At 45.1% G+C, this 24,758-nt stretch overlaps 1 long non-coding RNA gene across 1 annotated transcript; it reads right to left on the reverse strand.

Annotated features, from left to right (window-relative positions):
* Window positions 1-830: 830 nt before the first annotated feature.
* On the reverse strand, window positions 831-22,063 carry LOC309553265. The gene is made up of 3 exons (XR_014225151.1): window positions 21,951-22,063; window positions 12,264-12,294; window positions 831-964 (listed from the first exon to the last, which is right to left on the reverse strand). It is a non-coding gene; the product is annotated as an uncharacterized lncRNA (long non-coding RNA).
* Between the last annotated feature and the right edge of the window lie 2,695 nt (window positions 22,064-24,758).

The following is a 24,758-nucleotide window of genomic DNA, read 5'->3' on the forward strand; positions in this document are numbered from 1 at the left end:
CGGCGACCTGTGAGGCGACCAGGTCACCTCACAGGTCGCCCTAGTGTGAACCGGGACTTAAATAATAGAAAAATCAAGTATTGTACCTCTGAACTTGCTAGGCAAATTGGATAGTCAATTCTCTAGCACAGCCCCATCCCTCCTTGCATGTCATAGCCTTCTCCTCTTCTGGAAGTGTTTAATAACTGTCTGTATTGACCCAGCCCCTCACCTACTTACATAATCATTATTGTAACAGCTGTCTAAGGAGCAAAGGAGGAATACTATAAAGAAGACTCTCTCAATATTTTCAGCACAGAGGAACCCTTGAAAAATCATTCTGGTCAGGGAACCCCAGGTAAAAATGACTATAGCTACAACTCATGGCACATTAGTGTGATTGACGGTTGAAGGAATGTTCCTTACACTAGTGGTTATTGGGAAGAATTACCCCAGTAGTATCCATAGGAATGTATCTGAATAGGCAGAAATTGCTTATTGCTCAAGGAACCCCTAGTAACTTCTGGAGGAACCCTAGTTGAACCCTGCTATAGAGTGTCACTAGAGTGACAGCTCTGAGTCTGCAGGGGCTTCTGACATCACAAGATGGTGGCACACAGCAGCAGTCTCGAGACTTTTTGGTGTCTACACACACAATCCTCTTCATCCTCATGGATCCCCTTACTGTCTTTCTAAGTTAGGGGAAATATTGTAAATGGCCACACAGACAGGAATAAAGCTTGATAAAGGTGCTAATCCATCTTTACTCTCTTCCCAAAAGAGGTGATAACTAAAACTAGGTAGTAGGGTATTAGTGCACTGAACATCACTATCTCGTGGAAGCCTGGAGAACATATTTAATACTATCTGAGTGAGCAGAAGTTTATTTCAGCAAAGGATCCTGGGGAATGTCCATCAATCTTCAGTATACTTGGTCTCCTCTGCCGTGGTCCTTGAAACAGCCAGTTCTGTCATTGGTCCAGCACTGGAAAGGGAGAGGGACACTACGTGTTACATGCACACTTAGAATAAATTTGTGTTGTTTTTTTTTTCACAGGTTTCCATATCCCCCCCCTTAAGCCGACCGTACACACATAAGAGGCAGCATGGTGGTGTGCTTTAACACCTGGCTGCCACATATTTGTGTACAATCAACACTGCTGTTTTGCACTAGGATTGCATTTGTTTGGCACAGTGATCATGCTGTCACCAACAGCTCCAGGTCACTGTTTAAATTTGGAAACTGGTATGTGCTCCTGATCATGTGATCTGATCATGGAGATATTACATGAAGAAGCCCACCTCTATCACATAGCATAGAGAAACCCTGATAATATTCCTAGAGAAGTTATAGCGAAAATCAATTTTTTCCATGTAAAGGATGATTTGATGATTTTTGCAAGGAAAAACTCTCTACTACCAGACCCCTACAGTGGCATTTCTCTCTATGTGGATTTATCACAGGACACCATTCTAGCGTGCAAACAGCTGAATTCTCTCACTAAGCTTCTACATAACTACAGAATAATATACAGATGGGGTTTCCCCACAAAGCTTTTGATCACCAAAAAAAAAAAAAATACTGTTACGGTGCGCACAGTGGAGGAAGACCTCCAACTTGCCGAAAATTGTAGTCTGCTCCCTGCAGATGATGAATGATGCCTCTTTTTCTAAACAATCTCCTACCAGAGTGTCATCAATATGGGAACAAGTACTGGGTTGATTTTTTGTGCTTATAGCTTTAGTGAAGTGTGTTTTTTTTTTTTGCCAAGGAACTGTACCTGTTACTCCAAGGGTATGACTCCCTTGCTTTCTGATGTGGCTTTTGCCACCCAGTGCTATGTGTCACTTTTTCGTTTATATGTTATTGACTATTTTTTTTTTTTGTTCTCTGTTCTTTGCTTGTTTCCTGCACCAAGACCCAGATCTGCCCCATCAAGATCGAAGGGACCCTTTTATCTGGAACAAAGTCTACTTCAGAACTGTATGTTTCCACACCACTTTGCCTCAAGCTTGTCTTACCTGACATTACCACTGGAGAGCTACTTTACCTGTATTATTTTTCTATATCACTATGGTCCTGAAAATAATATATTTTAATGCCCATGGCCTTAATAGCCCATTTAAATGACAAGCATTGTGGAGGGGTGTGATAAAACTACATGGAGATGTCCTTTATATTCAAGAAACTCACTTTAATGCCAGTAAAGCTCCAAAATTGTTCCCATATTCTTCAATATGTTCCTGCATATTTTTACAGCAAATGCAGATGTTGGGTGTTCTAGTTGCCAGTAAAAGTTTGCGTCCTTTAAGCTGCATGATCAAATCACGGATCCCCACGGAAGATCTTGATATGTGATCTTAACAATACCACCTACACCCTTTTGAATCTTTATGCCCTTAACGTGGGCCTATCTTTTCTGAAATCTCTTATGAAAAAGATCTCTGTTGTCTCACAAGGTTTCCTTTTGCTCTGTGGAGATTTTAACATAATTATTGATAAACACCTCGACAGGTCTGGTACTACTCCTCCCACCAGGGGTACTCTTTATAATTACCCAAGGGAAGTGAACCTGCGTGACCCATGCAGATGTATCCATGCATCTAAAAGAGATTTTATTACGTACTACTCAGTCTCTCATAAATATTACTCCTGCATAGATTGTTTGACTTGTCCTTACTACAAAGGATTTCTAAAGCTGACAGGCTCAGACTGGTGCGACATATGTTCTGACTTTGGGAGCACATTTCGCATGATGTGTTTGAATCAATGGTTCCCTATGAGAGTGTATTAACTGGTACGACACAAGTCGGTCCGACTTGAAAAAAGGTTCCCGCACTATGCCTGACTTTGGTCCTTTTTGAGCCTATTCAATATCATTGAAGTGAGATAATCATAATAACTGATCCAACTTGTGACATGTGACTTGTCCTCTGAGGATCTTGATGGGGAAACCCGCGCCAAAGTTAAAAAATAAAATGGAGTGGCCCCTCCCATCCAAATCAATACCAGACCCTTATCCGAGCATGAAGCCCGGCAGGTCAGGAAAGAGGAGGGGAAGAGCGAGCGCCCCCCCCCCCACCATTTTTTTGGGCATAAGGGCCTCTTCCTGACAACCCTTAACAAGGGGGCCCCCAGAACCCACCCCCCCCCAATGTGAATGAGTACTGGGTACATAGTATCCCTACTCATTCACCCAAAAAAGTATCAAAAATAGATACAGTACACAGGTGTTTAGTCCTTTATTAAAAATGAAGAATGTCCCCCGTCGTAGCTCCGTGTTTTCTTTTTCCGATTCTCCTCCCCCCTCTGGTTCTTCTCCCTCCGCTGATGTCTTCTTCCTCCAGTTCTTCCCCCTCCGCTACTGATGTCTTCTTCCTCTGGTTCTTCTGCTGGTTCTTCTCCCTCCACTGCTGATGTGTTCTTCCTCTATGTCTTCTTCCGGTTCTTCTCCCTCCGTTAGCTAGCTCCCGTAGTTGTGCCAGCTCCATTCTCTGCTGGTTCTTATATAGCCATGGCATGTGGCCATCCCGTGATGTCATCCAGAGACCCCCCCCCTTGTGATGTCACCACCCAGGGCATGATGGGGTGGTGACATTACAAGGGGGCAGAGTCTCTGGAAGACGTCATCGAATGGCCACACCCGATGGCTATATAAGAATCGGCAGAGAACGGAGCTGATACAACTGCAGGAGCTAGCATCGGGAGAATTCATCAGCAGAGGAAGAAGAACTGGCAGAAGAACCAGAGGAAGGAGACATCAGCAAGGTAAGGGAGAAGGACCGGAGGAAGAAGACATCAGTAGAGGGATGAGAACTGGAGGAGAGAGAAGAACTGGAGGGGAGAGAACAACCGTAGAAAGAAGATACAGAGCTATGACGGAGGACATTCTTAATTTTTAATAAAGGACTTTGTCAAAAACCTGTGTACTTTATTTATCTATTTTCTTACACTTTTTGGGTGAACGAGCCCCCCCTGCCCCAAAGCACCCACCCCCCCATGTTGGCCTGGTGTGGCCCAGGAGCAAGCGCCCCCCCCCCTTTCCTGACCTGCCAGGGCTGCATGCTTGGATAAGGCTCTCATAGGGATTTTAGAAGGAACACAAGCTGTCCGGTATGGTCTTGGGGGGGGGGGGGGGCAATAAAAAAAAAGCTAAACCTTTTTTTTTTTTTTTTTTTTTTTTAATCTTAATGCTAAACAGCCTAAATCATAATTGTCATGGTGGTCCCACTCGCTAAGGCTGGGTTCACACGGATGTGATCTGGATGCGGGGGTCCTGTTCGTCTTTGGCTCTGTTTTACATCTGAATTCAGGAAAAAATTCGGACCTGATTCATCCCTGAAATGGAGAATCGGGACACACCGAACCCCTGCTGTGAGCCACCTTCACACACAGTGTGAACCCAGCCTAACTCTGTAGTTCACCACCCTAAAGAGATACTGGAGGCATTTAAAAAAAACTTTACAATTTGAAATATTTTTAGATACATGTCAGCTGATACATGTCAACCAACTGCTGCATTTATCTCTGCATCTCTGTTTACATTGCCTAGTGTTGACCCCCAGATGATTCATGTACTGAACCTTCCTATATCAGCTGAAGAAATTAGTCCTGCAATTAAATCAATGCCTAAAGGTAAGTCTCCTGGTGCAGATGGTTTTTCAGCACAATATTATCAGGAGTTCTTAGATATACTGCTTCCTTATTTATGTCCTTCCTTATATTTATTTCCTTATTTATGCAAAGTATTTAACGCAGCTACGACATCTGCTTCCTTCCCCCCTAAATTGTTTCAGGCAGTGATAGTTACACTGCCAAACTGGGGAAAGCCCCTAACCGCCCCCAAAGGTATAGACCAATTTCTTTGCTGAACACAGATCTCAAGCTATATCCTAAAGTAATTGCAAACAAATTACTGAAAGTGATTTGTTTACTTTTTTCCAAGCTGACCAAGTTGGCTATGTAAAGGGTAGACAGGTATCCCATGGAAATAGACTAATGTTCAACTTATTGAGAATAGTAGAGACTCGCAAGATCCCCTCTGTCTTCCTAGCCCTAGATGTGGAAAAAGCATTTGACAAAGTTAATTGGGGATACTTGCATTCCACATTAGTTTAATTTGGGTTACAGGTTTTTTTTTTTTTTATTTACAGAATACCATTTCAACATCATACAAACCCCTTCCACAAAAGCTTACACTTCAAATGTTTTATCAGACTACTTCCCCATTATAAATGGTAATCGCCAGGGGTGCCTTTTATCCCCTTTGATTTTCTCTCTGCTCATGGAACCCCTGGCAGCCAAGATACAAAACCAACCCTCTATAAAGGGAATAGGAGTTGCTGGTTACTCCCATAAAATAGATCTGTTCACAGATTATGTGATCCTGACACTCACTGAGCCTGTTTCGTCCTTAACAGAGGGGATTAGATAGCTTTAGTAAAATATCATACTATAAGCTGAACGTTACAAAGTCCTCAGCTCTTCCAGTAAGGATTCCAAAAAACATTTGATAGATATGAAAACCTGCTTTAATTATCAATGGGAACAACATAGATTGGCTTACCTGGGTATCACTTTCACTTCCCTTACCTCTTTGACATACAAGACCAAATATAAAGTCCCCCTTAACAGCATCAGACAAGATTTTACTCATAGTGCAAAATTTGAACTCTATTGGCTAGGCAGGATTTCTGCATTTAAAATAGTAATTCTGCCCATACTGCTATACAGTTTTAGAACAGTTCCTATATGCGTACCTAAATGTTTTTTCTATACCACGCATGTAGCCCTTGGACGTTTTAATTGGAGAGATACAAAAAAATCCTTACACTATTCTAACCAGGCATACAGTGCCTTGCGAAAGTATTCAGCCCCCTTGAACTTTGCGACTTTTTGCCACATTTCAGGCTTCAAACATAAAGATATAAAACTGTAATTTTTTTATGAAGAATCAACAAAAAGTGGGACACAATCATGAAGTGGAACGAAATTTATTGGATATTTCAAACTTTGTTAACAAATAAAAAACTGAAAAAATGGGCATGCAAAATTATTCAGCCCCTTTACTTTCAGTGCAGCAAACTCTCTCCAGAAGTTCAGTGAGGATCTCTGAATGATCCAATGTTGACCTAAATGACTAATGATGATAAATAGAATCCACCTGTGTGTAATCAAGTCTCCGTATAAATGCACCTGCACTGTGATAGTCTCAGAGGTTCGTTTAAAGCGCAGAGAGCATCATGAAGAACAAGGAACACACCAGGTAGGTCCGAGATACTGTTGTGGAGAAGTTTAAAGCCGGATTTGGATACAAAAAGATTTCCCAAGCTTTAAACATCCCAAGGAGCACTGTGCAAGCGATAATATTGAAATGGAAGGAGTATCAGACCACTGCAAATCTACGAAGACCTGGCCGTCCCTCTAAACTTTCAGCTCATACAAGGAGAAGACTGATCAGAGATGCAGCCAAGAGGCCCATGATCACTCTGGATGAACTGCAGAGATCTACAGCTGAGGTGGGAGACTCTGTCCATAGGACAACAATCAGGCGTATACTGCACAAATCTGGCCTTTATGGAAGAGTGGCAAGAAGAAAGCCATTTCTTAAAGATATCCATAAAAAGTGTTGTTTAAAGTTTGCCACAAGCCACCTGGGAGACACACCAAACATGTGGAAGAAGGTGCTCTGGTCAGATGAAACCAAAATCGAACTTTTGGCAACAATGCAAAACGTTATGTTTGGCGTAAAAGCAACACAGCTCATCACCCTGAACACACCATCCCCACTGTCAAACATGGTGGTGGCAGCATCATGGTTTGGGTCTGCTTTTCTTCAGCAGGGACAGGGAAGATGGTTAAAATTGATGGGAAGATGGATGGAGCCAAATACAGGACCATTCTGGAAGGAAACCTGATGGAGTCTGCAAAAGACTGGGACGGAGATTTGTCTTCCAACAAGACAATGATCCAAAACATAAAGCAAAATCTACAATGGAATGGTTCACAAATAAACATATCCAGGTGTTAGAATGGCCAAGTCAAAGTCCATACCTGAATCCAATCGAGAATCTGTGGAAAGAACTGAAAACTGCTGTTCACAAACGCTCTCCATCCAACCCATCCAACCTCACTGAGCTCGAGCTGTTTTGCAAGGAGGAATGGGCAAAAATTTCAATCTCTCGATGTGCAAAACTGATAGAGACATACCCCAAGCGACTTACAGCTGTAATCACAGCAAAAGGTGGCGCTACAAAGTATTAACTTAAGGGGGCTGAATAATTTTGCACGCCCAATTTTTCAGTTTTTTATTTGTTAACAAAGTTTGAAATATCTAATAAATTTCGTTCCACTTCCTGATTGTGTCCCACTTGTTGTTGATTCTTTACAAAAAATTACAGTTTTATATCTTTATGTTTGAAGCCTGAAATGTGGCAAAAGGTCACAAAGTTCAAGGGGGCCGAATACTTTCGCAAGGCACTGTAAATTTAAAGATACTGTGGGCCCTCCAGTACACATTAAATATTTTTACGCAGCTTTGCTAAATCAATTAAAGGCCTGGTTCCTACTTAAAGCCAAACTTTAGGTTTCTATAGGACAGGCAATGATCCCAACCTGAGACCTGCAGCCATTACTCCTTACCAAAACGTTTTCTACACCCAGAGTTTTTACTTTGCTTCCTGCCATAGCAGCTTCATTGGATGCATGGGAGTAACCGATTAGATTACTATGGGCCTTCGTACTGTTAGGGACTGAACAATCGACTGAGTGGGAAAAACTATACTGTATATTCCTTTCTAGAAATTCGTAACTTTCATACTAAACACTCCTCTAAGTGTATTAACGTGGATTCTACTATATGGTGTTCTCTAACTACATTCATACCCAGTAAAGGGGGAATCTCCTGGTTTTACAACTACTTGCAGCATAAGGGTAATTTCTCTAAAACATCTAATCTGTTAAAATAGTAAAAATACCTTGGCAGGACATTTTCTGATGGACAGTGGCAATGTGCTCTGTCTAATAATAATAGTGTCACACATTGTGTTAATCATTGGGATATAGAGGATATATAACATCATATAAACTGTCTAAGTTATATCCTGAAGCATCACCTCTATGTTGAAGACAGTGTGTCCATGTTGATACTTTACTTCATGTCCTTTGAGAGTGTAGGTCTCTTTGTAGTTTGTCAGGTTCTCCTTTCCCTTCCGTATATTCCCTTCCTATCATGAGTGATGAGGGTGGCATTATCAGTGCTTATTCTGGGGTGGCTGCTTGGGGCACTGGCAGGCTCAAGTTGTTGGCTGGTCTTAGAGCAGTCTGTTACGGTGGGGGTCCTCCTCTGGGGGCTGGCAGCCCCCTGCGGCTTAGGTTCCTAAGAGACAGTGGTTACAGTCGGGGGTACCCCCCTTTTGGCTGGAGTTGCTGGAATTCTCATCGGAGTGTAAAAATCTTTTGAAGAAATGTTCCCCCCTCCCCCATGATCTCTACAATGTAGATGTAAGGAGGTGAGAGGCGGCAGCAGGGGCTGGTCTGTGTCAGACATTTGTGAACACCGCCAAGAACTGCGCAGGCACCAGGATTTCCATCAGTGTGTCCTCTCCGAGCCGACATCTCGGTCCCTGAAGTAGATGGTGACCCTGGATGATGCCTGAACAAAGATGGTGCCGTCCTTCTGGAGAGTAGATGGAGGCATTTGGGGGGCTTCAGAGGCTGGGATCTAATACTTTGGAACCATCTGGTTATTGTTGGCTGTGTAGTGAGGGCATAGGTCTGTTGGGCTTGATGAGCCAATTTAAGCTGGAGTGCTCTGGCTGTGGGGTTTCCTCTCTTTTCATTTTAATACGAGAAAACCGTGCCTCCTAATTGAATAACAGTGGCTAGCATCAATTACTAGTTTGTATTAAATCAATGGTGCATAAACACTCAGTGGTGGCAGACTCTCATTTTGGGATCCGTGATTGTTACCATTGTCTCTTTAGTATAATCGCTGCATTTTATTCCACATCTCTTTTTTCGTTGGTTGGTAGAACTAAGGGATGATGGGGGGTTTGGGTCTGCGTGGTTGGAATTTGGCTAGGGAGGCTGCTTTGGGCACGGGGTGGTCCGTGTTTCGTTTCCTCCACACTGTTGGATATTGTGTGGTTTCTCCTTTGGGGGGTCACTGCCTCCTCCCCCCACACCTGTCTTATCACAGTGGTGGGCTGGTCGAGGGACGCCTTAATGGAATGTGTAAGGTGGCCTATACGTCCTTCGCTATGGCGGTGCGTTGGGTCCTGCATTATGATCAGGGAGCCATGGAAGGAAACACTGGTAGTGTCGCTGCTTTTTGGTTATTGCCTGGGCATCCTGGCAGTCTCCCTTTATATTTGAGGGACATGGCATGGTTCTGTTTTGTTTAATTGTTTTGTTTTTAATTTTCTTGATCACTGACTGCCTATGGGGAGTTCCCTTTCTTGTTCGGGGTTCAAAATGTTTTTGTTTCCTGCATAGGTGGGTGTCTGTTGTTGACACTACTTGGCTGATTTCTTATGTACAGGCCCTGCTGGTTCTACCGGTTGCATGGTGCTGTTGGCTACTGTTCGGCTCGTTGTTCCGCTGGTTCCTAAAGGGACAGGGGATCTTCCTCAGTGCTTAGCTTCTTAGGGATTCTGTCTGATGCTTTGGCAATGTGGGGAGTGCTTATGGATGAAACACTGGTGGGTTTGAATTCTGAGGTGGTGTTAGCGATTGCCTTGACGGCAGCTGCAGTCAATTTTGGTTATTCTCTTATGCCTGCCCTATCGTGCTAAGGGACAGGTTTTTCAATCATTGTTTTGAACTTGCTATTGAGGGCGCTTGGGCGCAAGGTCATGGTATTATCTTAACTGGGATGGTGGGGATTACGTTTGGGTCTGGGGGACTCCTTTCTCTAACCCTGTGTGATAGTAGGTTGTTGTGGCTGGTGGATGCCATGAGTTGTTTTGTTATAAGCTTTGTGTCGCCTCTGGCTCTACAGGTTGTGGTACGCATTCGGTGTCGGTGTAAGGCAGGTCATTGGCCGCCGCCATGGTGGAGAGGCTGGGTTTACTGAAAATTTGTGCTTTGTTTGTTTACTATGGTTCTCTGTAATATGGTTCTTTGGTCCTGGGGGGGGGGGGGGGGGGTTCCGTTCTATTGTAACAGGTTTGTTTTCTCTGTGACAATTTGAGGTTTATAGCGAACAACGGTGTGTCTGTCGTTTTTCTATGGTGGTCCAGTCAGCTTCGTCTTTGGGTTTGGCATTGTTGGCATTTGAATTCTGTGTTTATGCAGTCCTTGTTACTGGTTGTACTAACTCCCGATTGCTGTTTTTTCTTGGTTTCTGGGTACAATTCTCGGTACCTGGTGTACCTGAGAGTTCCTTGGCCATACTGGTGGTTTAGCCTTGCAGTGCTGGTAGGTTAGTATGGTGCAAACATTTACTTGGTAGGGACCCGTCTGAGGTACAGTTCCCAGTAGGTGGTATGTTGGTACCTGCGACTGGTTGTCCCGAGCCGGTGCTGTGGCGGCTGGAGGCCTAATTAAGTTGGACGTTGATGCCTACCGAGACCTTGAGGCTCCAGTAAAAAACTGGGTTTAACGTGTTATTAACCTGTTATGTATACAGTTTGTTAATAAAAGGCTGCTATGGCCATTTAACTCCAACCTGTGGTCACGTGGTTATTTATAATGGAGGAGGAGAGTGATGGTCAGAGCAGTATGGAGACAAATCATCTTTAATCCCTTAGTCATGGTAAACAAGACAAATAGAGAGGGTGAAACTCCTTAACCAGGGCTCGGACAACAATAAAAACTGACAAGTGTTCTAATCCCTCTCCCCTCTCGCCTTTAATTATACTTTAAAGATAGCCGTGACTTACTACTGCTATGTAAATTGTTGGATATTTCTACTCTTTTTGATATGATTTCATAACTATGACTATTTTTCTATCTTAACAAAAACTAATTGAAAGAAACTTGTAGGATAATGATAACTTATGTTGACTTAACCACTTCCGGCCCGCGCTATAGCCGAAGTATGGCTACAGCACGGGCTCTAATTTCCGGGAGGCCGTCTTTATACGGCCTCCCAGTAACAGACTCCCCGCGCGCTCCTGCGAGCGCGCATCAGGGAAAATCTGTGTCGACCGTGTCCCTTGGACACAGCCAATCACAGATCGTGGTAAATGGTCAATCACAGCGGCCATTTACCATGTGATCGGACCGTGCAATGAGAGATGATCTCATATGTAAACATATGAGATCATCTCTCATCGCCAGCTCTCCTTCCTCACACAGAGACTGCGTGTGAGGAAGGAGCAGAGCCGATCATCGCTTAGGGGACACAGAGGAATGTAATCAGGGCACCGATCACCAGTGCCCTGATTAAAAAAGCGGTAAATAAAATAACGCAAGTGCCCACCATAAGTACCCACAGTGCCCGCCATCAGTGCCCACAATCAGTGCCCATAGTGCTGCCAGTCAGTGCCCATCAGTGCCTGCTCATCTAGGCACTGATGGGCACTGACTAGCAGCACTATGGGCACTGAGTGTGGGCACTGATGGTGCTGCCCATCAGTGCTCATCAGTGCCGCCCATCAGTGCTCATCAGTGCCACCCGTCAGTGTCCAGCAGTGCTGCCTCTCAGTGCCCATCAGTGCCGCCCGTCAGTGCCGCCTCTCAGTGCCCATCAGTGCCGCCTCTCAGTGCCCATCAGTGCCGCCTCTCAGTGCTCATCAGTGCCGCCTATCAGTGCTCATCAGTGCCGCCTATCAGTACCTCCTCATCAGTGCCACCTCATCAGTGCCCATAAGTGCCACCTCATCAGTGCCCATAAGTGCCACCTCATCAGTGCCCATCAGTGCAGCCTATCAGTGCCCATCAGTGCCGCCTCATCAGCGCACATCAGTGAAGGAGAAAAATGTATTTATTTTCAAAATTTACTCACAGAAAATAAGAAAAACTTTTTTTTTTTTCAAAATTTTCTGTATTTTTTCTTATTTTTTGTAAGAAATAAAAAACCCAGAGATGATTAATTACCACCAAAAGAAAGCTCTATTTGTGTGAATAAAATGATAAAAATTTCATATGGGTATAGTGTAGCATGACCGCGCAATTGTCATTCAAAGCGTGAGAGCGCTGAAAGCTGAAAATTGGCCTGGGCAGGAAGGGGGTGAAAGTGCCCGGTAGGCAAAAGGTTAAAAAAAGAAAAGCTTTGCTTGGACACAAGGTTTGGATACTTTATGTTAATTATGTTATATTCCTGTATCTTGCAGCTTACCTGACAGATGGAGTCTTATCTTTTGCCTTATCTGTAAAACATTGGAGAATACAGTTAACCTTTTTCTTTTTTTATACATATATTTAACCACTTGATTTAGCCCCCAGCATGACCAGGCCATTTGTTGCAATACGGCACTGCGTTACTTTAACTGTCAATTGCGCAGTCATGCAATGCTGCACCCAAATAAAATGTATGTCATTTTTTCCCATAAATAGAGCTATCTTTTGAAAAAAAAAAAAAAAAAAAACGGAAAATTGATGTCAAATACTTACCGTAATTTTCCTTTCCTGATGGACTCCATGGCAGCATACGTTCGGGTAGGCTCCGCCTCCTCTCCTACCTCATAGGACCCCACTCCCATAAATCTTTGCTCCCTTTCAGCATCAGTGTTCTGTAACTAGCCTACTCAGGAATTGGGAGGGGACTCCTGCTGCCATGGAGTCCATCAGGAAAGGAAAATTACGGTAAGTATTGGATATCAATTTCCCGTTTTCCTGACAGACTTCATGGCAGCATACGTTCGGGAAATAACTCGCTATACACTCCCGGGTGGGAAGATGCTGAACAAAGAAAACTTTAATTGGCACTGTCAACTGACAAAACTTGAACGCCAAAGTTAACTGAAGATAAGTCAGCAGGTTCAACACAGTAATGTGTAAGGAAGGTATTCACAGATGACCAAGCGGCTGCTTTGCAGATCACATCAGGCGCGACGTGTTTAGAAACTGCCCAGGATGTAGCAATGCTTCTGGTAGAATGAGCTGTAATCGCCTCTGGAGGAGCCAAGCCTTTTGCTCTATATGCCCATTGTATAGCCTGGACAGTCCATGCAGCCACCGCTCTTGAAGATGCACGTGTACCTTTCTTATTCCCATGGAGAAGAACAAACAGGAAATCCGATTGCCGGAAGGAGGATGTGGCCTCTAAGTATTGACTCAGAGTATCTCCCACATCTAAAGGATGGACTAAGGATTCTTCATTTGTTCTGAAGGTGGGCAGAACTATCTCAGAATTTTCGTGGAAGACAGATGTAACTTTAGGGTTTGACCCCAACATAGGGATTAGGACCACCCTGTCCTGAAAAAAGGTCAGAAAAGGCTCTTTGCAGCCCAAATTGTGTATCTCTGAGACCCTCTTTGCAGAGGTGATAGCCACCAGAAATACCGTCTTCAACGTAAGCTCCCTGATGGACATGGAAGCCACCTCTTTCGAAGCAAAGAAGTCCAGGACCAACGGAAGATCCCATTTCGGGAATCTAGGTTTTCTCTGAGGCCTGAGCCTGACTGCGCCCTTAAAAAACTGTTGGATCAGTTGATGTCTTGCCCACTGAATTCCGGTGAAAGCTGAGATGGCAGAAACTTGCACCCGGAGAGAAGAAACCGAGAGGGACAGATCTAAACCAGATTGTAGGAAACTCAATACTTGCTGAATGGTAGGTGCCCCTGCTGGACCCAGACCCTGGGCTTGATGACTCAGAAACCTTGCCCAGATTCTTTCATACACTCTGTTGGTGCTAGCCCTCCTCGAGCTCATAAGAGTGGGAATCACCTCTTCTGGACATCCGAGGGCCTCCAGCCTCTCCCTCTCAAGAACCAGACCTTGAGGTGAAGACGCGCAGGGCACGGATGTAGAGTAGGCCCCTGCGATAGAAGGTCTGGCCTGAGAGGCAGAGGGATCGGATCCCTGAAGCTGAGAAGGGACAGCAGAGGAAACCAAGGCCTGTTGGGCCAGAAGGGAACTATCGCTATGACCTCTACTTCCTCCATCTTCAGTCTCCGAAGGAATTGGAGTACTATTGGCACCGGTGGAAAGGCATAGGCAACTTGGAAGTTCCATCTGTCCGTGAGGGCATCCACCCCGAAGGCTCGAGGATCCCTGAACCTCGTGTAATACTTCTGAAGTTTTTTGTTGTGTGGACTCGCAAAAAGATCCACCTCCGGTGAGACTCCTAGAGACAGAACCCAATTGAACACCTCCTGATGGAGGGACCATTCGTTGTTGTCCAACTGGAATCTGGACAGGAAGTCTGCTTGCGTATTCAATACCCCCGGGACAAAGACCGCTGAAAGGTTGGCCAGGTGTTGCTGGGCCCAAGACATAATTGGATCTGTCTCCTGGAGTAGAAACATGCTGCGGGTTCCACCTTGCCTCTTGACGTATGCCACTGCCGTGGTGTTGTCCATCCTGAGTAACACTGAGGCCCCTTGAGTCAGATGGTGAAAAGCCTGGAGGGCTTTGAAGGCGGCTCGTAGCTCTAGGATGTTGGACACCACTCCGTGACTGGCAAAATTCCACCTGCCCTGTGCCACTTCTGACTGGCAGTGAGCTCCCCAGCCTGTACTGCTGGCGTCGGAGGTTATCGTCACCCACGAAATTGGAGCAATTGAGTGGCAGTTGGTTAGATTTGCACGGCGTAGCCACCAAGGAAGACACCCCTTCATGAATGGTGTTAGATAAATAATCTGTGACAGGTTCTCTGTCGTCCACTGGTGGAGAAACCCCTTCTGAAAGGGTCTCAGCCTCCACAGAGCCCACTTCACCATGGGTGAGGTAGCCACTAGAGTCCCTACCACCTTTAGACACTGACGAGCAGTGAGCTGGGAGGCAGCGAGGGCGAGAGCCACCCTGCTCTGGACCACTGGAATTTTCTCTTCTGGTAGAGATATGGTGCAATTCACCGTATTGAACAGTGCTCCGAGAAAAACCAGGGACTGCGTGGGCACCAGATGGCTCTTCTCCAGATTGAGAATCCACCCGAACTCCTGAAGAGTACGAATCACCTGCTCCAGATGTAGCAGTAGCTGGGACCTGTCCTGGGACAGAAGAAGGAGATCGTCCAGGTAATGATGTAATTTGATACCTCTGGTTCTGATGAGAGCCACGATTGCCAATAGCGTCTTGGAGAAGGTGCGAGGCGAAGTCGAGAGCCCAAAGGGAAGACATGTAAATTGCATGTGGACATGATTGACAGCAAATCGGAGGAACTGATGATACTCTTTTGCCACAGGAACGTGGAAGTACGCATCTTTTAGGTCTATTGATGCCAACCAATCTCCTGGGAGAACCGAGTGCTGTATTGTAATTAGGGACTCCATCTTGAATCTCTCTCGACGTATAGATCTGTTGAGATAAGTTAGATCTATTACCGGGCGCCAAGTGCCGTTCTTTTTCTGGACAAGAAAAAGAGGCGAATATACTCCTTGACCCCTTTCCTCTTCGGGAACTAGTACGACAGCTCGTTGATCTAGTAGGGTATCTACATAACTGAGAAGAACCTTCTTCTTTTCTGCTGCAGGAGGAAGGGAAGTTGCGATGAACCTGGGTTTGGGAACGTTGTTGAACGTCCAAGAGTGCCCTTGCGACACAACATTCAGAACCCAGGGATCCTGGATTGAGGCCGCCCAGACGTCCCGAAATTGGAGCAACCTGGCCCCTACCGGAACAGACTGGACGGGACAAACCTCAAAAGGATTTGGTGGCCTCCCGGTCACCGGACGAAGAGCCCTTGGGGCCTTTCTGAAAGGAGGACTGCCTTGACTTCCAGCTTCTCCCATAGGATTTTCCTGGTTTGTAGCTGCGCGCTTCCCTAGAACGATTAGCGTTTTGCCTCCTTGGGAAATAGCGCTTCTGATTGCTTGGGCGTTTGTCCTGGGGAAGGAACCCAGATTTTCCACCCGTGGCCCGGGTTATGGCTGCATCTAGTTTATTCCCAAAGAGGGAAGAGCCCTCAAAGGGAATCCTACACCAAGCCTGTTTAGAGGCAGCATCGGCAACCCAGGGCCTAAGCCAAAGGGCACGTTTGGCCGTAACAGAGGCCAGCATAACCCGGGCCAAAAGGCGAATAGTATCCAAGGAAGCCTCCCATCTCCTCCCGCGGCCATCTTCAGCTCCTGTATAGGAGAACTTTGGAGCACTTCCTCCGAAACTCCTCCAAGAGTATCTTCGAGGGCATTAACCCAAACCTCCATGGCCTTGGAAATTGTAGCCAAAGCCATTGCTGGCTTACAGGCCATGCCGGCCGATAGGTATGCTCGCTTAAGATCAGCGTCAATCCTCCGATCCAAAGGATCTCTAAATGATGCTGTATCCTCCATTGGGAGAGTGACGTGTTTCGCCAGACGCATCACTGCTGCATCCACACTAGGAGATGACTCCAAATATTTCACCTTTTCCTGTTTAAAAGGATAGAGCTTCGCTACTTTAGTGGTCATGGAATTTTTCCTTTCCACTTTGCTCCATTCTTCCGACATTATGTCTCCCAGTTCCTCTAGAAATGGGAAATTTAAACGCTCTTTGCATAACTGCTTGAAATACTTCTTCTGCTTAGGAGAAGAGACAGCAGGATCCTCCCAGTCAAGGGCCTCTCTCACCGCTTTAACTAACGGAGACACAAGGGAAAATTCAAATCCAGTACCGGAGTCTTCCGAATCGGAATCGGACTCAGACGGGAGGATGGATGTATGGCTGGGTTGGGAGGACTCAAACGGATCCTGAACGGACAAATCTCTGTCAGGAGAGGGTGACGGACCTGCAGAAGTGCTTGGCTTATGCAAATCAGCAAGAGAGTCCTTTAAAACTCTGCGTACCACCTCCTCAATATGTTTGTCCGTTTTTTCCCTTTCACCCGTAGCTTGGGTATAACAGGGTTTGCACAAAGAGGAACTGTCTGGTATCAGGGTACGGCAACCCCAGCATTTTTTCCCCTGCGGGCGTTCTGAGCTGCCATGGTGCGAGGAGGATTGGTGCTCACGTCCCCTGCTGTGGGAGGAGCTGCGCTTAGACTTAGATGAGGAGCGCTGGTGTTGCGTATTTGCATGACTGTCTTCGCTGCGTTTGCGGGGCTGTTGATCAGGCCTAAGAGAGCTGAGACAGACATATACAACAAGCCATAAGAAAGATGAAAGAGAAACAGGGCATTAAAACTGTTAAAACTAGGGGGCGGCGATGAGTCCATTGCTCGAGTAAACTCAATGGTGCACTAGTTAGGAATAGGAATCCTAAATAGGAAGAGGACACTACCATCAGTCCCATTTACCCAAAAAGCAAGACCCCCAGGGGAATACTCTTACCTTAACCACAGGACCGGAGGCTCGGGGAGGCTACCGATATACCGACCTTCCCGTCAGCTCCGGTCTAATCCTAAGTTTAAATAGACCGCCGGGCCGTGACACGCCGTATTGCGCAACCGCGCTTGACGTCAGACCGCACCACTGCGCATGCGCGACGACTCTGAAACTAGGAGCGTACTGCGCATGCCCAGAAGCGCCGAACAACCCGGAAGTAGCGGCAAAGACCGTGGCGGCGGCCAAGAAACACCATAAGTAAGTACTAAGCCACGGAACTAGCGAAACCTGAGCAATAACTGACAGAAAACACCCTAGACACGAGCATAGTCAAAAAAGGCACTATAAACGAAAGATAAGCATAAAAATGAGGAAAAAGAAATGGTCCCATATAAGGGCTTACCACCCTCCGATAGCATAACCGAGTCCAGGAGACGCAACACCGGATTGTACCTTCAGGCAATAAAGGGCCACCCGCAGCAGCAGGGCTCTCTCGGCCAAACCACACAGCTCCAGCTGAGGGTCTCTTCCATTGCCCCCTCCATACCCCGCTAAGAGCCAGGGCTTATCGGAGACTCCAAAACTCAGTCTGCCACCGATATACAGGACCAGATAGTAGGAACATCAGACATATGTATGAGGAGGACGAAAAAAGAACACTGATGCTGAAAGGGAGCAAAGATTTATGGGAGTGGGGTCTTATGAGGTAGGAGAGGAGGCGGAGCCTACCCGAACGTATGCTGCATGGAGTCTGTCAGGAAACAATATTTTTTACTGCTATAAAACCTATCCAATAAAAAACTAAAAAAAAAAAATGTCTTCATAAATTTAGGCCAAAATGTATTCTGTTACATATTCATGGTACAATAAAATCCCAAAAGGCGTATAGTGTCTGGTTTTCACAAACATTATAGCGGCTACAAACTATAGGATATTTTTTATACTAGTAATGATAGCGATCAGCTTTAGGACTGAGGAAATTATGGGGTGCCTTGGAGTGGCTCTGCAGCTTACACATGTATTTGCAAATGTGTGCTAACTAAACCCCTGTTTTTAGCGCAAACTGTTAGACAGGATAATTTGGTTGGTTGCAGACTGGTCAGTGAGTTGAGCTGGGAATTTTCTTTGGTTTTGTTTTGCATGTGTTGCCCTTCCATGTGCTCCTTGCTATGAAGTCCAGTTATAGGTAGGGACAGTGGCCAGTTGTTTGGTACTGATGTAACATTGGTGAGTTGACACACTGGACACCTTTGCTGCCGATGTGTTATGTGCTAGGTGTCCAGTGTGCCCCCGTGCCTTTAAGGAGGGGTGGGCTCCCTCCAGGCTCACCTGCCCTCTAGCTATCTATTAGAATGAATGTGCTTCTACTATGGAGGCTCTCATTAATTTACAATTTCTGGACTGCAGAAATATTGGGGTGCCTTGGAGCGGCTCTGCAGCTTACGCATGAATTTGCAAATGTGTGCTAACTAAACCCCTGTTTTTAATGCAAACTGTTAGAAAAGATAATTTGGTTGGTAGCATATTGGCCGGTGAGTTGAGCTAGGAATATTCTTTGGTTTTGTTTTACTCCTCTACTCTATCCCATAAAAATGGATTTAGTTATACAGTATTTAAAAGGGAACTCCACCCAAAAGTGGAAGTTTCATTTTAAGGTCTCCCCGCCCCCCCCCCCCCGCTCCCCTTTAACATTTTTTTTTATGGGAAGGGAGCAGGTCCCTAGTTTTAACAGATACCTGCTCCCTTTGATACCTGCTCCCAGGCAATCTGAGCGGATGTTCTCCTTCCTCCCTCCCCGCAGTCTTCTCGGACATATCACAGGTTCCAAAAAACTGCGGGACCATTCACAATGTGCAGCGCAGCATGCACATGCTCAGTTGGCATCCAGCTGTGAAGCCACAAGCTGTCACAGCTGAGTACTGGATCCTGATTCAGGTAAGTGTCTGCTTATTAAAAGTCAGCAGCTAGTTGCAGACTTTTAATTTTATGAAAACCAACTGGAGCACCTCTTTAACCACTTGCCAACTGCGCTATAATCGTAAGATGGCTACAGCACAGTTCTGGAAGGGCATAAACAGACATTCTCACAGAACCCCACCCCCACAGAACCCCACCCCCTGCTCATTTCCTGTGGCATGCATTTGGCACATTCTTTCCTTTCAGGCACAGCTGATCACAGATCGGGGTAAAGGGCCAATCAAAGCGGCCGTTTACAAGCTCAGATCAGCTGTGTCCAATCACAGATGATCACATGTAAACAGACTTGCAGGGTATCAGCAGTCCTGTCCTCCCACGCTGTGTCTGTGGGAAGAAAAGAGAGCTGTTTACCGGTAAGTCTATCAGCACATTGTTTACACTGGTAATCAGGCACTGCTCATTAGTGATTATCAGTGCAGCCCCATCAGTGCCAATCAGTGCCCATCAGTGATCACCTATCAATGCTCATCAGTGCCTCCTCATCAATGCAAACTATCAGTGCCCATCAGTGATCACATATCAATGCTCATCAGTGCCTTCTCATCAATGCCAACTATCATTGCCCATTAGTGCAGCCTCATCAGCGCACATGAGTAAAGAAGATAGAATACTTATTTGCTACATTTTATAATAGTAACTAAGAAAACATTTTTTTTTCCAAAATTTTCAGTCTGTTTTGATTTTTTAGCAAAACATAAAAAACCCAGTGGTGATTAAACCACCAAAAGAAACCTCTATCTGCCTCAAAAAATTATAAAAATGTTGTTTGGGTACAGTGCTGCACAGGGACGTAAAGTCAGGGGAGGCAGAGCCTCACCTTCCATTTGTACCAGTCATAGCTTGGCAACCTAGGGTCACAGAGACCCCAAATTTGGGGGGGGGGGGTAGTTACCTGAAGTCCTACCCCACCACTGGTCTCTTGGGGCTCCTAGTACTTATGATTCTGGAGATACAGAGCTCCTTGCATAGCCTGTCAGAATCTGTTTGCAGTAGACTGAGAGGATGAGCTCACAGTGCCTCTAATTTCTTGTCAGAGGCACTGAGCTCAATGGACAGCTTGGTTGGAGCCTTGGACCAATGGTATAGCACCATTGGTCCAAGCTGCCCAATGAAAATGCTGCAGTAGAGGCTCGACTCTAACTGCAGTGTCATAGAATTGAGCATGGGTCTAAAAGACAAATTTTCTTTTCCAACCCAGCCCTCCTAACTACAAGGAAAAAAACATAAGTTTATGGGTATAAGGTTTACCCATAATCCCATGATTTTCTCACCACACAGTTAAGAGGGAGAATCTGCTGCTGCTGAAAATGTACTTTTTTAATCAACAAAATAATATATTGTTATGTTATAACATAATAATTTGTTTTATCCATCGATTTATTGTGAAATTACTAGTTTGAAGTTATAACTTTATTCTGCAGTAATTTGTCCATTAAGCCACCTGCTTGAGTACAGTTTTTAAAATATAGTAAATGACCTTTAAAACAATACCTAATTATTATTTGTATATTACTTACTTATGGTAATTAACCACTTGCCACCCAGGTCAATTCTGACACTTCTCTCCTACATGTAAAAATAATCCGTTTTTTGCTAGAAAATTACTCAGGAAAGCTCGAATACGTTCAGCTATTCCCGGGAATAGCCGAACGTGTACGGCTTTTACCGAGCAGCGGTGCATGCGCAGTGACATGTTGGCGCCGGGTGGCGCCATTTTTAAATCTAAGGCAACTGATCGGAACTCCGCCTCCTGCCTCCCCAGCACATACGAATTCAGAACGGCCCTCACACCGCACCATTATCGGGGGTGACCCGGCCTCCGACACAGAGGAGCTCCCCCATCCTACACAGGTCAGACTTACTTCTGGGGCCCCTGACATGGTGCCCGCCCCCAGTCCCAATGGCTGTCCGTGCGGCACATGCGCAGTAGCACATTTCCACGGACACAGGGAATCTGGACGCAGGGACACTTGGCTTTTATTAATATAGATTATATATGGCCCTTTTATTAGTTCTCACAGCTTACTAACTTAACCAACATAAGGACATTTTAATAAAATCAGGACTTTTGGTAGCTATATAGAGCACAGTGCAATTTTTTATTTTTTATTTCTGCATTCTGTAACAGCCCTGTACTTGACCAGTGAAATGTCAGCATGTGCAGGCTGTTAGAGAATGCAGAAATAAAAAATAAATCTGCTGTCCAATAGATTCCTTTCACCATAAGCTTATTTGTCTGGGGGAATCTGACTAGCTGCATCCTGACGCGTGGGTTTTTAAACTTAAGCCAATTGGCTGAAGATGAAGATGAAATTTATCATCGCACAGGGCTCGGCTACGCTTTGGGGGTTTATTCACTAAATGGTGATGTGGGGTTTATTCACTAAATAATGTGGGGTTGTATCGGGCTTTGATACTAACCAGTGCTTCACCAGCCACTGACCTCACCACACATCCCTGGTGCTGCATGACTGCGCAACTGTCATTAAAAGTGTGACTGAAAGCTGAAAATTGGCCTGGGCAGGAGGGTGGGGCCTGGTAGGCGAGTGGTTAAACAAAATGTTATAACCCCTTTTAACATTGCATAAGTGCTATTTTAGCTTGACAAATCAGGATTGCAAAAAAAAAAAAAAGTTGTACTCACGTGTGTATACTATTACAGTTGTTAATGCGATTGCTATCAGGACAAGGATGGGTATTCGCACATATAACGTTATTGCATTACTTTGGACCTCAGCACGTAGCGGTAGGTCTGTCTGAAACCAATAGTACACTTAACATGAGAAGAATATATTCTTGAAAAACATTAGGACAATTAAATTTGTTGTTGAACACAAATTACCTTCACTGGAATCATAGGAGTTGGGCTGGTATTGACAGAAGGGGGGCCTATGCTGTCATCATCGTAATTCTCTAAAAACATGAAAAAGAGCAAGAAAGGGTTTTACAGCAGCAATATTCTGGAATGTTGTGTAGCGCAGACTCTATGATTGGTCCCTCTATCTTGTCCCAGGTTCTCTTTCCCACAAGGGTCAATGGCAACCGGGCACACAGCAGCATCCACACTTCTGGCTCAATGAGCTGTCTAGGGGTCTAGGACGACCTTTCTTCTGCAACTGCTCCTTAGAAAAGTGCCTTAGCAATAGCTCTGGGAATAGACAGCACTAGGACACCATATGCAATGTTCCAGGCCAGCGAGCCTCAGCTTAGTGCACCAGGGGGCTAACAGCAGCGGCATTTGCCAAGATCCCGCACTCTGGTCTGTACTCACAAGTTCTTGGGTACTTGGATGCAGGGCTGCTGTTAGAAATCACAGGGTCTTGTACAGCCTACCTGACAGGGCCCCTTTTCCCCCCAAATTTATCTAGACAATATTTTTCAGAAAAATACACTGAAATCATTATTAGTGGACACAAACATAACAGAGAACCTGTGTGAGTTAGCCCTTTTTAAATTGCTTTTTACATTTAAAAAAAAAAAATGTATAACTTTTTTTTTTTTAAATGTCAAAAATGTTTACAATTACTTTATTTTACAATCTTTTAAAAAGGGGGCACATGGGAAGGAGGGGGGGGGGGTCAGAAGCAGGCAAAACAGGGAGAGGGATCAGTGTCAGTAAAGCAATTACAGAAATGATGCCCTGTGTCTGTCTCTCTCCCTGCAGCAGGTAAAAGCTGGCAGGAGGGGGAGAAACTGTCTTTCAGCTGCTGCAGGGAGCCACACAGGGCTTCCTTCTGTAATTGCCCCTCCGCCTGACCGCACCAATTCCCTGTGCTGTTGGGGCCCCCTACAGGAGGACTGGTGATCCTCCCCTATCAGCGGCCCTGCTTGGATGCCTCCCTCAGAGATAGGCAGACAGTTGTTTAGTGGACTTTCCAGATCCTAGGTGAATTCCCCCTTACATATCTTGAAGTTTCTCTGAAAGTAAGGCCCCCAACCCTAGATAACAAGGCCCTGCTGAGCTCTTGATAGAGGTGCTGGATTGCCTGGGAGGGCGGCAGCCCTCCAGGCTGGGTGCTTCTGCTGCTTGACAAAGACCTAGACTGCCCAAGCCCTAGACTATTTATGTGATTTGCAACCCCCTACTGGGCACACCTCCCCAGGGATTGGCTAAGACACAAAAAAATATTCAGGCTGCCCCATTGACCTGCTCCACTCCTATGTTCTGGAGCTTTTCAGAAAGCAGGGAGAATCAATCAAACCTGCAGCCTGTGGGACCCAGATCAGTCCAGAACAATCAAATCCAAATAGCTTGTTCATGTATTTAAACTATTTGAACTGTATAATACAGTGCTAAAATGCATCTGCTTTTGTGCCTAAAATTACTAATTGACCATATTAAAAAAAAAAAATTGGACAGACTGGATGTACTGAAGTGGACTTCAGTACAATCAACCTGCCCATAGATGGATCGAATTTTGGTTTGCTCCTGCTGAGCCGGCCGAATTTCAATCCATCTATGGTGGGCTTAAGTCACTTAATAATAAATACTTGTTGTTGTGACTTAGCCCCTGTTCACACCAGTGTGACTTGTTATGCGATTTGACAGTTCCAAATTGCATGACAAGTCGCACCCCATTGCTAGCATGGGGACTGTTCATATTGCCGCAACTCATGTTGCAGCGATTATTAAAAAGGTTCCTGCACTACTTTTTACCAACTTTATTGCAAGTTGCATAGATTTCTGTTAAATGAAGTCGCAAGCCGCAGTAAAATTGCGAAAAGCGCAATTTCAAAGCCGCACCGATGCGAACCAGGGCTAAACCAGGAAACGAGTATAATTAGAAAGACAGCCCTTTTATTTCCTTTAGGGAAAGTGCACTGCAATCATGTCCTCTATATTTTAAAGTGAGTTCATTGAACATACAACCTACCTGAGAATGAATTATAATCTGCTTCTGTCACTGGGAGGCTACTTGTTCCTTTGTGTTTGTCTTTGTCATTGGATTCTGTGCCAGCATCTGATTCCTTTCCTGAAATAATAACAATATTAAAGAAAGACATGATTAAATGATCACAAAAAAAAAATCTGTATCCTTAAAAATTTACCCTTTGACTTAAATTCCTCCTGAAAAAAAAAGATTGCGGTTCTTGGATATCTACACATAAAATACACTGTCTGCATAAATGTCTGCATAAAATACACCGCTCAAAAAATTAAAGGAACACTTTTTATTCAGAGTATAGCACAAGTCAATTAAACTCCTAGGAAATTGATCTGGTCAGTTAAGTAGCAGAGGGTTAACGCCTGTCAGTTTTTCAGGGGGACCTGTTCGGATGCTCCATGTACCTCTATGGAGTAGCGGATGTCAGCGGTAACATCTCCGCTGACACCTGCTGCTATCCGATCCGGTCCTGTCCATGAAATCCAGACGGATGGAAACCTTATTTTCCATCCGTCTGGAGGATCAGATGGGATCGGATGAAAACGGGCATCCCATCCCATGTTTTC

This window comes from Pelophylax lessonae (genome assembly GCF_965119305.1).
Source record: "Pelophylax lessonae genome assembly, chromosome: 4".
NCBI lineage: Eukaryota > Metazoa > Chordata > Amphibia > Anura > Ranidae > Pelophylax > Pelophylax lessonae.